This window comes from Callorhinus ursinus, unplaced genomic scaffold, assembly GCF_003265705.2.
Source record: "Callorhinus ursinus isolate GAN/ISIS: 27379988/994484 unplaced genomic scaffold, GSC_fseal_2.0 scaffold5, whole genome shotgun sequence".
NCBI lineage: Eukaryota > Metazoa > Chordata > Mammalia > Carnivora > Otariidae > Callorhinus > Callorhinus ursinus.
Window position 1 is genome coordinate 55,747,907 of NW_027397067.1, and position 14,191 is coordinate 55,762,097.

The window sequence follows — 14,191 nt, forward strand, 5'->3', positions numbered from 1 at the left end:
CCATATTATCACAAAGAGCAGGATTACTTTCTTTTTAAAGGCTGAATAATATTCTGTTGTCAATATATACCACATTTTCTTTATCTGTTCATCTCTTGGTCATTTATTTGGTTTCCACATCTTGGATATTGTGAATTTTGGTGCATTGAACATGGAAATACAGATATCTCTTTGAAATCCTGATTTCAATTCTCTGAATACATACCCAAAAGTGAGATTGCTGGATCATATAGTATTTCCAGTTTTAATTTTTTGAGGAATCTAAATATTGTTTTCCAAAAGACCTGTATCATTTTACATTCCCAGCAATTGTATAGTACAGAAGGATTTCAATTTAACCACAAACTTGTGAAGACATTTTTTTTTACACTAGCTAACCTAACAGGTATGAGGTAATGTCTCATTGCAATTTAATTTGCATTTCCCTGATGATTAGCTATAAAGAGCATTTTTCATATATCTGTTGGCCATTTGTATGTCTTCTTTGGAGAAATTAAAAGTCCTTTGTCCATTTTGACCAGTTTGTTTTCTTACTATTGACTTGTATGAGTTCCTTATATATTTTGGAAATTAACCCCATAGTCAGTTATATGGCTTGCAAATATTTTCTCCCATTCAATTGGGAGATTGCCTTTTCACTCTGTTGTTTCTTCTACTGTGCAGAAGTCTTCTAGTTTGATGCAATCCAACTTGTCTATTTTTGCTTTTGCTGTTTGTTCTTTTGACGTCATATCCAAAAAAAATGTTGCCAAAACCCGTGTCAAAAAGCTTTTTTCCTGTTTTCTTCTAGTTGATTTATGGCTTTAGATCTTATCTTTAAGTCTTTAATCCTTTGAGTTGATTTTTGTATATGGTGTGAGACAAGGCTCCAATTTCTCATTCTCTGCATGTGGATATCCATTTTTCCCTTTGGTGAGCCTGCCCCAAAGGCAGACAGGTTGACTGAAGCCACAGCCAGGTGATCAACGGTTGGACTTGGCCACACGTTCCAGCTCGTCCTTCTTCTTGATAGCATAGGAATTGGAAGAGCCCTTGGCTGCATTGATGAGCTCATCTGCTAGGCACTCAGCAATGGTCTTGATGTTCTGGAAGGCGGCCTCACGGGCACCTGTGCCCAGCAACCAGATGGCCTGATTCACACGGCTCAGGGGGGGACACGTCGACAGCCTGAGGCCTCACTGTTCCGGCTCGCCCAATGCAGGTTGAGTCCTTCCGGTGACCGCTGTTAATAATTGCATTCACCAGGACCTGCAGGGGGTTCTCAACAGTGAGCAGATGGATGATCTCGAAGGCATGCTTGACAATGCGCACGGTCATGAGCTTCTTGCCATTGTTACGGCCAGGCATCATCATCGAGTTGGTGAGACGCTCGACAATGGGGCACTGTGCCTTATGGAAGCGCTTGGCCGCATATCACCCTGCACTGTGAGGCAAGTAATTGGCATACTTCTCCTTCACTGCAATGTAATCCTGCAAGGATATGTCATTGATCTGAACATCATCGGTGCTCCATTTCCCAAAGAGCTTGACGTCAGGGGTCTTCTGCACTACAGGTGCAGCTGTCTCCCACTCGGTCATCCTGAGGGTGCAGCCAGGGCATCACAATCGATTAGCATGCACCATGTGCTGCCCTGGCACAGACAGGAAGAGCCTTTTTTTTTTTTTTGAAAAACAAGTCTAGTTTTTATTAAGCAGTTTTACTCAACCAGCTGTTCACAAGCTGCAGTTAAAACACTGTGTATTCACTGCTATTCAATTACAAAATCTTCAAACAGTGAAAAACAAACTCAAGATGAAAAGTACGGTGTTTCCTTAGGAACAAAAAGTCAGATGAGTCACTTGAGACAGGAATTTTTTTACTTACATATTTACTGTACTTGAGCTACCTAGGTTTTTCCTTAGTTTGCTTGTAAGCCCAGTACAAAAGACTATCCTTTCCCATTGTATATTATCGGTACCCTTGTTGAAGATTAGTTGACTATAAATGTGTGTTTTTATTTGGAGGGGGATCTTAAAGCTTTTCCTCTGAGGTATGGTAACCACTCTCACTTCTGCTGTTTAACATAGTTTTGGAAGTCTTAACCAGGGCAGTTAGATGAGAAATAGAAATAAAAGGCATCCAAATTAGTGAGGAAGAAGTAAAATTATCTGTTTGCAAATGACATGATAGTATATGTAAAAAACCCTAAAGACTCAAACAAAAAGAAAACAAAACAAAAAAACAAACCAAAAGCCAAATCCAAAACAAAACAAAAAACGATGTCAGAACAAATTCACTAAAATGAACAATGTTGGATAAAAACAAACATCCTTCTTAAAAAAAAAATCCTTCTTCTCTCTAGATCTTAGAGAGATCTTAGGGAGAAAACATTACATTTTTAACCATTTAGCAATCGGTTCTCTGTACATGGTCTATAACAAGTTAATAAGATTCCCCTCTATTTTTAGTTCTTTGAGATTTTTATTTGTTTGTTGGATTTTGTTAAATGCTATTTTTTAGTCAATTGATATAATCAGAATTTTTCTTCTTTAGCCTTTTGTCGTTGCTTACATTGATTTTTTTTTTCTTTATTTTTAAAGAGGTGGGGTTGATGGAGGGGCAGAGGGAGAGGGAGACAGAATCTTAAGCAGGCTCCATGCCCAGCATGAAGCCCAATGAAGGGCTCAATTTCACAACCCTGAGATCACCACCTCAGCTGAAATCAGGAGTTAGACACTTAACCAAGTGAGCCACCCAGGTGCCCCACTTGATAAATTTTCTAATGTTGAACCAACTGCATTCCTGGACTAAATCCCACTTGTCATCACATATAAATTATATTTACACATTCTTGGATTTGATCTACTAATATTTTTAAATGAATCTTTCATAGAAGTTCTTGAGTAATATTCATCTGGAATTTTCTTTTTTTGTATCGTCATCTCTCCTTTTGGTAATAGGGTAGTAACAGCCTTAGAAAATGCACTGGGCAGTATTCTTTTTTCTTTGCTGAGATGGGGGAAATACAGTGTAAATCTTAGATTAATCCTCCTTTAAATGTTTGGTAGAATTCTGCAACTAAAATTTCAGGCTGGAAGTTTCTTTTTGGGGGATTTTCATTTCTGAGGGATAATTTTAATGGGTAATACATATATATGTATGTATATATATAATTATATTGTGTCAAAACAAATATTTCTAAATTTCCTTAAAAATTAAGAGGACATGTGTTTTTGAAAGGAGACATACTATAATAATAACAATATAAACATGAAAATTAAGATCAAAATACTTGATGAAGTCAATAAAGAAGAATAATTAGATGCTAAACTCTTTATTAAAATAAAAACTATTCAAAATATACTATTTAATATTAACTCTGGAAAGAAATAATTTAAAAGAATAAAAAAACACAAAAATATATCTCACATAGAAAAAGCCAAAAAGGAATGAATAATGAGGAATTTAAAAATTAGAAATAAGCCAATAATATAGATTTAAGGATACATTCACTAGTTTGAACATGGAAAGAAAATTGATGAAATGCTCCACTTGAAAGACAAATCCTAAGATGATGACTTGTCGATTATTTTGAACTATTTTGAACTATTATTTTGAACTACCTATGTGCCATGTACCAAAAAAACAAAGGAAAATTAGACCGGCATTCTAATTAGAAAAAAAAATAGAACAAACAAGTTAAAAAATATTGATTACAGAAAGTGACATATTTAGAGATCATATTGCCTAGATTTATATAATAGAGTCAAGTAGCTCAGGAAGAATTTAGGTAGCATTGTCAGAGGTATTTTCTCAGGGCAGGTAGAATTTGAGATGAGACCTGAGTGTTATGAAGTAACCACATTTAAGAGAATGACCAGGTGCTGGGGCTTCCCAAGGTGAGGTATATTTATCAAATTTGATTAGGAACTGAGAAAGTAAAATGTGGTATCCAGGCCTGGAGAGAGGGAGAAAGAGGAGTTGCTGTTCAATGTGTATAAAATTTTAGTTATGCAATATAAATAAATTCTAGATATTTTCTATACAACAATGCATGTGTAGTTAACAATACTGTACTGTACACCTAAAATTTGTTGAAAGGGTTGATCTCATGTTACCTATTCTTGCCATAATAAAAAAAAATAAATGGGGCTTCTGGGTGGCTCATTCGGTTAAGCATACAACGGTTGGCTTCGACTCAGGTCATGATCTCCTGTTTGTGAGATTGACCCCACTCTTGGTGTAGAGCCTACTTAAGTTTCTCTCTCTCTCCCTCTTCTGCTCCCCTTCTCTAAAATAATAATAATAATAATAATAATAATAATAATAATAATAAAGGTATTCATATATTTTAAGATCTCCCACCTGAAGAATACAAGAAAACTATTTTAAAACCATTACAAATAGTAAATGAATTTTATTTAGGGTGAATATCACAATCACATATACATACATCAATGGTTTCCATGTAGTCAAGCAAAATTATTCCGTAGGCAACAGTAGGGAGAAAAAGATAAATTAATGGAATAAAAGTAATATACTTACATAGAAAAACCTAAAATATTTTACTTAGAACTAAAAAAATAATCTGGAAACAAATGGAGAAACATACTACATTCCAGCATGTAAAACCCATTTTCTATATACTTTTTTATATGGAAGATTATCTTCTAAAATAATCCATGAAAGTATAATTTGAATAAAGTTCCAATAATATATTTCAAAATTTATAAACCTTATTTGAATGAACAAGTACAACTGAAGAGTCAAATACAAAAAAAGAATGAAAAGAAACACACCCTGTCATTAAAATATATTAACAATTATACATAGACTAGTGTTTAATTTATGACACAGCAGACAAATAAATATGAATAATAAAATGCCAAAAACTTCAGGTGTTTATATGAATTTAGCACATGATAAAGATTCACCAAAAAATACCCATACTGGTTTGCTGGTTTCACATAGTGAAACATCAATTTTGGATACATTTTTTATCTTATCTTAAAAACAGACTGTCATAAAGTGTTACCACTTTCCTGTCTTTTACCCAGATGTTGCCACTCCCTTGATCTTTATTTTATCATAGCTTTCCTCTGCTTTACTACCCACAGTATATCCAAACATTGCCCATAAAAGAATATGATGTACATTTTAAGAATTATCAATGATACAATGGAGATAAAGAACGAGGTTAGGGGAAACAGTCAAGGAAAAGTGAGACCACATAAAGAGAATCACATCTCTTGATGTTTAAATCAAGAAAATTTTAAGGTAGTTCTAATTCATACATACCCAAGGTGTTTTTTTTTTTATGAATTCTTTTCTTTTTTGGATTTTAAATAGTAAAACTTAACCAGGAAAATTATGAATGATAAAATATAATTGGTATTAAGAATAATATAAAACATTATTGTAAGTATTATCAATTGACAGGAAATTGGAAACAGCAATAAATCTGTGCAATTGTGTCTAGGAGATTTGAAATTACACAATAAAAAATACTGAGTTTTTCTAATAAATTCTTCAAGAACTTTGCAAAACTACAAGATTTAGTTTATACATTCTGAGTAAATGAATTCGTTGTTTGGAAGAGAAGTATTTAAATGTGAAAGTCAGGGCTTTAGATCCAGCTTTCTTTTGCCTCATCTCCAAGTTTGCCTTTTCTAGGCAAAGCAATTGGTACCCGGGGCGCCTGGGTGGCTCAGTTGGTTAAGCGTCTGCCTTCGGCTCAGGTCATGATCCCAGCCAGGGTCCTGGGATCAAGTCCCACATCGGGCTCCCTGCTTGGCTGGAAGCGTGCTTCTCCCTCTCCCACTGCCCCTGCTTGTGTCCCCTCTCTCTCTGTGTCTCTCTGTGTCAAATAAATAAATCTTAAAAAAAAAAAGCAATTGGTACTCTACAACAACATAGGTATGTCAACTGAAATATTTACAGAGTTCGGTGTTTAAGCTATAAAAAGATGTACTGTGTAAATTCAAATCTGGCTACTAGAATAAAAAAGGAATTACACAAAGCTACTAAATAATGGTGAAACAGCATACTTTCCTGTCAGGAAAACAAATCAGGTTCTATTTTAGCTGACATTAGTTGTATACTTTACTGATGTTTTCTTATTTCAAACATTTTCCTCCTGACTATTTTGAATCACTTAACGAATTCCAGAATTTCATTAGTTACTAAAGCTGAAATAACAGAAAAAATCGTCATCAGTAAATATTGTTTTCAAATACCTTTAACGTATTGCCAAACCTCCTAAGGGGAAAAAAAAAAAGCAGAAGAAACTATGGTTTACTTTAAAAATGAAGCACTCAAATAATGTGCTGTAAAGATGAGGAATAATGATCACAGGCTGGAAAACAATAGTGATAGATATATTTTAAGAGTTAATGTGTCAAATGACTGGGTTTTGTAATTCTGATACCATTCAGAAACTTTACAGGGGCAAACAAAACAAAACAGATGGCAGAAAGAGGGGGAAAAAGGAGAGGAGAAGTGAGGAGTGGGGAGGGGAGGGGAGGGGCGGAGCAGGGAAGGGAGGGAAGGGCAGAAAAGAAAAAGAAAAAAATGCCAGGTATACTATACTAGATTAAAGATACTATGGGAATTGCTTCTGGTCCTCCAGCCTGCTTGAGGAAAGACGAACAAATTGCTTAACCTCTCTAAATTTACTTTATCATTTAAAAATCAGTACAGTACACATGGCATTTCTTATAAGTATATAGACAAATATAAATGTTATTAATATGCATTTTGTGCGCCTCACCACTTTCTGTGAATGTACTGTATTAATCTCTGATGTTTACCTAATGAGCCTTTTTACTTCTTTATAAAAATGTATTTTACTTTCACTTTTCTTCAAAATTTAAAATTTTTCTATATTGTTTTATTTAGTTAATTTTCTTGGCAGCATGTATTATATAAATTAAGTTTTTCCTCTTAAAGTTCAGTATTAACCTCTATTATTATCCTTAAATACATCGCTTTTCTTTCTAGATTCTATCCCGTTTTTCTATAGGTACCGTTCTATTAATTTTTAAATTTTCTCTTATGTGTATCTTTCTTCCCTTCCCACCTGTTCTTCGTTATTTCCATTGCTCCATTCTCACTGTTTATCTCTTATCTTTCTTTCCATCTCTCTGTTTTTCTCTTTGTTTCTCTGTCTCCTCCCCTCCTTCTCTCTTTTTCTTTTCTGATCAAAAAGACTTGAAGTAGTTTTTCACATGCCTGTATTTTCTTACTTTAATAGCTTAATATTTTCCACTTCCAAAATTTTAACTATTTATATTTTAATATTTAGTTTTCTTATTTCTTTTACATATCATTTTCTAATGTTCTTTATTTCTTCTAATGTCCTTTTCCAGAAACCTTTTTTTAATACAGAACGACCTATTTTATAATCCCCAAATCTGAATGATTTTTAGATGAAATTATTTCTAAATCCCAGAGTTTATTAGAGATGAATACTCTGCATCCAAAAGTCTTTATACTAAAGGCCGAGTAACGTTTCCTGTAGCCAAGTATTTTAACTGAAGCCTCGTAAAATAAAACTCAGCTACTATTTAAATCTAGTATTTATTGCCAATTCTTATAAACACTCATCACAAAGAGTCAAAGTACACAAACTCCATTAATAATATAATGAAAAATTCAGTTTATAATAGTAATAAAACATATACTGTTTAGGGCATTTAATGAATCTAGAAATTGTCAGATTCATTTTTTTTCCTGAGGTTAATGATTGATACATTATGCATGTTGGGGAAAACTGAACGTAATAAACTTTTCCAAAATAAAATGAAAATGTTATTTTCTGTCTTTGAAAGATAAGAATTAAGATGGTTTATTTGAAGACCTCAAATTTGTAAGGATTACAAAGTCCAGACTGAATTTCACACACATGTATGTAGTAAAGTAAAAGAAAGAACAATGAAAACTTCTCTTATCTTCTTGAGAGACACATGGATGCACTTTTGTGGTTGTCTTTATACTCCCAGAAAGAACCCTGAGTTCTTTGGGGAAGTATATGTTGATGGTTCCAAGTGTCATAAGGCCTGTGATCTTGCATTGTAAAATAAAAAAGTTAGTCATTTTATTGTCTGTTATTTTTTAAAGAAGACACACTAAGGTAGAGAAAGTGGAAAGGTAGTATACCTCCCTCAAAAAAAAAAAAAAAACCTGTCATTTTATCCTTACACATGGCATTATTCTGGCTTTTCCCAAATAGGCACTAATGACTTCTGATCAAACATGTTCTTACATAGGCAGCCACAGTGATGTTGAACAGAAAACCACAATTAGCTTTGCCAGGAGTGAATATTTTAAGGGGAGGTAATGGTGGAAAGAGCCAGAGAGGAAGCACATTGTTATTAGCTGCATGAAGATGATGTCTGGCAAAATTTCTGGTGACTCCAAAGCAAATGTGAATGACCTTTTCAGGATCTGGGATCCTGAATGAAGTAGAGGCAAAAAAAAAAAAAAAAAAAGAGAATTTAGGGTTATACATACATTCATAGTTATTCAGCTATTTAACAATGCTTCAGGTATGCAATTCATTCCATCAACTCATGAACACAACACACACCGTTTGCAGTGATGTGGATGGAGCTAGCGTGTATTATGCTAAGCAAAGTATGTCAGTCAGAGAAATACAAATATCATACTATTTCACTCATATGTGGAATGTAAGAAAACCAAATGGACATAAGGGAGGAAGAAAAGAGAGAGAGAGAGTCAAACCATAAGAGACTATTAACTATAGAGAACAAACTGAGGGTTGCTGGAGGGGAGGTGTGTGGAAGGATGGGTTAAATAGGTGATGGGGATTAAGGAGGGCATTTGCTGTAATGAGCAGTAGGTGTTATACGTAAGTGATGAATCACTAAATTCTACTCCTGAAATCAGTATTACACTATATGTTAACTAACTAGAATTTAAATACAAACTTGAAACAAGCAAACAAAAAACACAATACACATATGCATGCCTGCACATGCTCTCACACACACACACAAATGAACATGCAGAAATAATCAAGCTCCTTTAGGATAGGAGACATAGAAAGTAGAAAACAAATTTGAATTTTGATTTTATGTGGCATGCTGTTCCATATCTTTAAAAATATTTGATATTTCACTATAAAATTGACTATATTACTAAGAATATTGATAATAAGGTCTATAAACAGTAGAACAAGAAATCAGATTTGAATTCCTTGATATTTTCTGAATGCTATGGGTAGAGTTTTGAAAAATAATGTTTTTAAGTAAACTAAGATTATCCTCCTTATAGGGAAATACCATGTTTCAAAGTTATTTAAAAAATAAAGAATTAGATTATAATATTTTGAAGCTTTTACTCTATTCATTCACGACTAAGTCAAAAGTTATACATTAAAGACAATTAATGAACTACTAGAAATTTCATTAACTACTAAGTGTAGAGAAAAATGTAATCAATGGAAAGGTTGTATACTTCGTACTGCATTTTTCAATTTTAATAATACAGTTGAAAAGACGTGTTAATTATACTTTCTCCAGCTGGTATTTCTTAGGTAATCAATATCTCCAAAAGATAATTAAAACTATATTTCCTTATGACTAGATTTTCCTCGATTTCATGTATCATTGCTTCATTACTATTCCAACGATGATTAAGTTTTTTTTAAATATTTTGACTAAAGAAATGATTGAATGTATGCATATATAAATATACATGCATATATATGTACAATTGTATTATTTTAACATCTTATACTAGGAGTCCTCTGCATGGAGATAAATTTGTTACTGTTCTGAAAGAGAATGGAATGTGGCAAAGAAAGTAGAATGGAAGTCATCAGATAGGAATGAAGAAGACTGGTAATAGTACTTGAGGAAGGGTTATTTCCGATATGGTCACCAATGCTCTCTTTTGCAATTGCCATTAACAAAAAACTTCATAAATGATTTATGGTGATTTTTTCTAGTATAGTTATGATTTTAATTTGAACATATGTGTGCACTCACACATGTGATCTCATGTTAGACTGACATAGTTTTACAAGAAGCACTACAGATAGAATGGAAGCAGAAACCCCGATGAAACAAAGACTACAAGGGTAAGAGCCTCTATTAACTCGATTTCAACATTTCTAGAGAACTTTAGAAGTGCTTTACATTTCTAGAGTTTATAGAATTGTGGAATTTAAACCAAGGATAGGGAGGTCTACCTAAAACTTAAATTACTTAAGAAATTGGTTGAAATAAATGGTAAAGAATAATAATTAAGTAAATTATCCCATGCAATCAACTTTACCACTTTATATAGAGAGATTTTTCAAATATCTCTTTGAAGTATAATATGAGGTCAAAATAGATGCTGGTGTGTATATATTTGTTTCCTTTTAAATTGTGATCTATGCAGCAACCTTGAGCAAATTATTTGACATTTCTTAACCCTAGTTCCCTCATCTGTGAAATGTGATTAACAGCCACACCTCAGAGAATTGTATAAGGATTTACCTAAACAATGCATGTAAATACATAGAAAATGACAAGCACACACTGAAACATCTAACAGATGTCTAGTTGTTGTCGTTACTATAGAATTGATCAAATTACGTTGCTCTTACTTTCCTTTGTAGCATCCAGAATAATCTTCCTTCTCTTATACCTTATTTTAGAGACTTTAGAAATCAGAAAGTGTTGTGTTCCTTCTAGTCAAGGGAAACATGAAAGTGGTGTATAAGAAAATTGTAAAGATAATTATCTGGGCAAATAATATATGCATAATAAATTTATACTAATGACATAATATTGATTATATTTATGACATAAAATGTTAGGAATCATGCTAAATATTATGGAAGTTATGAAGATAAGCATTTTTTTTAACTTTGATGTTGATGTTTCTCATTAAGGAGGATATAATTGCTTTCATTACTAAAAAAAAGTACAGTTTGCTTTCAGAAAGGAAGAAATTGCTTCTAGCTGAGAGACTGAATAGAAAATGGAAGAAGTAACATTTGAGTTAGTATTTAGAAGAAGAGTATGATTCTTACAGGTGGAGATTATCTGGGACACATTATTCTAAAGAGAGAAAAGGGCCATGTGAAAGTGTGGTGTTAGGAATATTTATTCATTCTCTTAACTAATATTTATTGACACTCTACTAAATACTAGGCACTGTGCAGGATGATAGAAATAAAATGTAAGTGCATATGGTCTCAACCAGGCCATGAGGTCTAGGACAGGTATTTAAGCTGAGATCTGAAAGACAAGTGTTAGTTAATAGAGGGAAACAATATGGAAATGAGTGTCACAATAGAAGCACAAAAAGAGAGACCATGGTGATTTTTCTTTTATTTTTTAATTTCTAAAATTTTATTTATTTTTTTCGACAGAGAGAGACACAGCAAAAGAGGGAACACAAGCAGGGGGAGTGGAAGAGGGAGAACAGGCTTCCCACAGAGCAGGGAGCCCGATGTGGGGCTCAATCCCAGGACCCTGGGATCATGACCTGAGCCAAAGGCAGACGCTTAAGGACTGAGCCATCCAGGTGCTGGACCGTGGTGATTTAGAGAAACTAAAGGAAGCCAGGATATCAGGGGTCTGGAAATCAGGAGGGATGTGTTGAGAGGTGACTGAAAATCTGGAAGAAGTCAAACCACACAGCATCCTGTAAGCAAGCAATGCCAAGGTTCTGATCTTTATGACAAGGGCACTATAAAATCATTGAGGTTATCCAGGGAGGCAGGGCTGCATATGATTGCATCTCTATCTGAAAATTTCACTATGACTACAATGGAAAATGAACTGGAACAAAGAATACTCAGGACAGGCAACCAGTTAGTGACTATTATAATACTCTAGGTGAGAACACCTAGTGGAAAGTATACTTGAAAAATACAAATTTAATTTATTTTTATTGAAAAATAGTTGACATACAATGTTATATTAGCTTCAGGTATACAATGTAATGATTCAACAATTCTGTGTATTATGCTATGCTCACCATGATAAGTACAGGCACCATCTTGCCTTCATAGATCATTATTATATTATTGACTATATTCCCTATGTTAAACTTTTCATCGCCATGACTTATTTTTTATAACTGGAAGTTTGTACCTTTTAATCCCCTTCACCTATTTCACCAGTTCCCCCACCCTCTGGGAACCACCAGTTTGTTCTCTATATTTAAGAGTCTGTTTGGTTTTTTGTTTGGTTGTTTGTTCATTTGTTTTGTTTTTTAGATTCCACATATAAATGAAATCATATGGTATTTGTCTTTTCCTGTAAATTCTTTCACTTAGCAAAATATTCTCTAGGGCCATCCATGTTGCTGCAAATGACAAGATTTCATTCTTTTTTATAGCTGAGTAATATTCCATTATATGTATCATACATCTTCTTTATCCATTTATCTATTGATGAACACTTGTGTTGCTCCCATAATGTGGCTATCGTAAATAATGCTGTACTAAACATAGGGGTGTATATATCTTTTCAAATTATTGTTTTCATTTTCTTTGTGTAAATACCCATTAGTGGAACTACTGGATTATATAGTATTTCTGTTTTTAATTCTTGGAAGAATCTCCACACTGTTTTCCACAATGGCTGTACCAATTTACATTTCCACCAACAGTGCACAAGGATTCCCTTCTCCCAACATCCTCCGTAACACTTGTTATTTCTTGTCTTTTTGATTCTAGCCATTTGACAGGTGTAAGGTGGTATCTTATTGTGGTTTTGATGAAGTCAGTTTTAATGAAATAAATTGTATCTTGAATAAAATATAATACTCAGTTGGGAATATAAATTTAAAGCCAAAATATTGCAGAAAAAATAAAAACTAAAATTTTGAATATAATATGATGGTGAGAAAGCCAAAAGATATTGAACAAAATATAATGTAAAAAAGGATTCTGAGAAAAAATATCTCTCTAATCCAGCTTCTTTATAAAAAAGGGATTTGCAGGGAGAACCTTCAAAATATTTTTTTAAATTAAGACAACTTTTTAAAGCACTTAGAGTTCACAGCAAAATTGAGGGGAAGATACAGAGATTTCCAATACATTCTCTGCCCCCACACATGCATAGTATCTCCCATTACTATATCCCCCCACCACAGTGTTCATTTATTATAATCAATGAGCTTACATTGACATATCATAATGAACTGAATTCCATACATTATATTATAGTTCACTCTAGGTGTTGTATAGTCTATGGGTTTGGGTAAATGAATAATAACATTTATCACTCACTGGTATCATACAGAGTATTTTCACAAACCTAAAAATTGTCTGTGCTCCTCCTATTCCTCTCTCTCCACCCAGCCAACACTTGTATACCACTGATCTTGTTACTGTATCCATAATTTTGTTTTTTCCAAACTTTCATATAATTGGAATCAACACAATATAGCCTTTTCACTTAGGAATATGCCCTTTATTTATTTTCATGCCCTAATACTAATTTCTTTTTAACACAGAATAATAGATCTTTTGGAATTATTCATTTATTTATTTTCATACCCTAATACTAATTTATTTTTAGCTTAGAATAATATTCCAATATCTGGATGTATCACAGTTTACTTATCCATTCACCTACTGAAGGACATCTTGGTTGCCTCCAGGTTTTAGAATTTATAAATAAAGCTGCTCTAAACATCTATGTACAGGTTTGTTTTTGTTTTTGTTTTTGTTTTTTGCAGAAATAAGTTTTTAACTCTTTGGTAAATACCGAGGAGTATGATTTCTGGATCATATGGTAAGAGTATGTTGAATTTTGTAAGAAATTGCCAAACTCTTTTCCAAAATGTCTGTACCATTTTCATTTCCATCAGCAATGAATGAGTTCCTATTGCTCCACACCCTCACCAGCATTTGATGTTGCCAGTGTTCTTGATTTGTGCCATTTTAATAGGTGTGTAGTGGGTATCTTATTCTTGTTTTATTTACATTTTCCTGATAACAAATGATATGGAGTATCTTTTCATATGTTTATTTGCTGTCTGTGTATTTTCCTTGGTGAGGTGTCTGTTAAGGTCTTCTGCCCATTTTTAAATTGGGTTATTTGTTTTCTGTTGGTTGAGTTGTAAGAATTCTTTGTATATTTTGGATAACAGATGCAAAATAGTATAAAAAAAAGAAAAAAGAAAAAAGAAAACTATGTGGTAAATGTAAACGTTGTGCAATGTTGTTTTGAATACAAACTC

The 14,191-nt window shown here is 33.2% G+C and overlaps 1 pseudogene; it reads right to left on the minus strand.

Moving 5' to 3' along the window:
- Positions 1 to 916: 916 nt before the first annotated feature.
- Positions 917 to 1,578, minus strand: LOC112823673 (small ribosomal subunit protein uS7-like; annotated as a pseudogene).
- Positions 1,579 to 14,191: the final 12,613 nt, after the last annotated feature.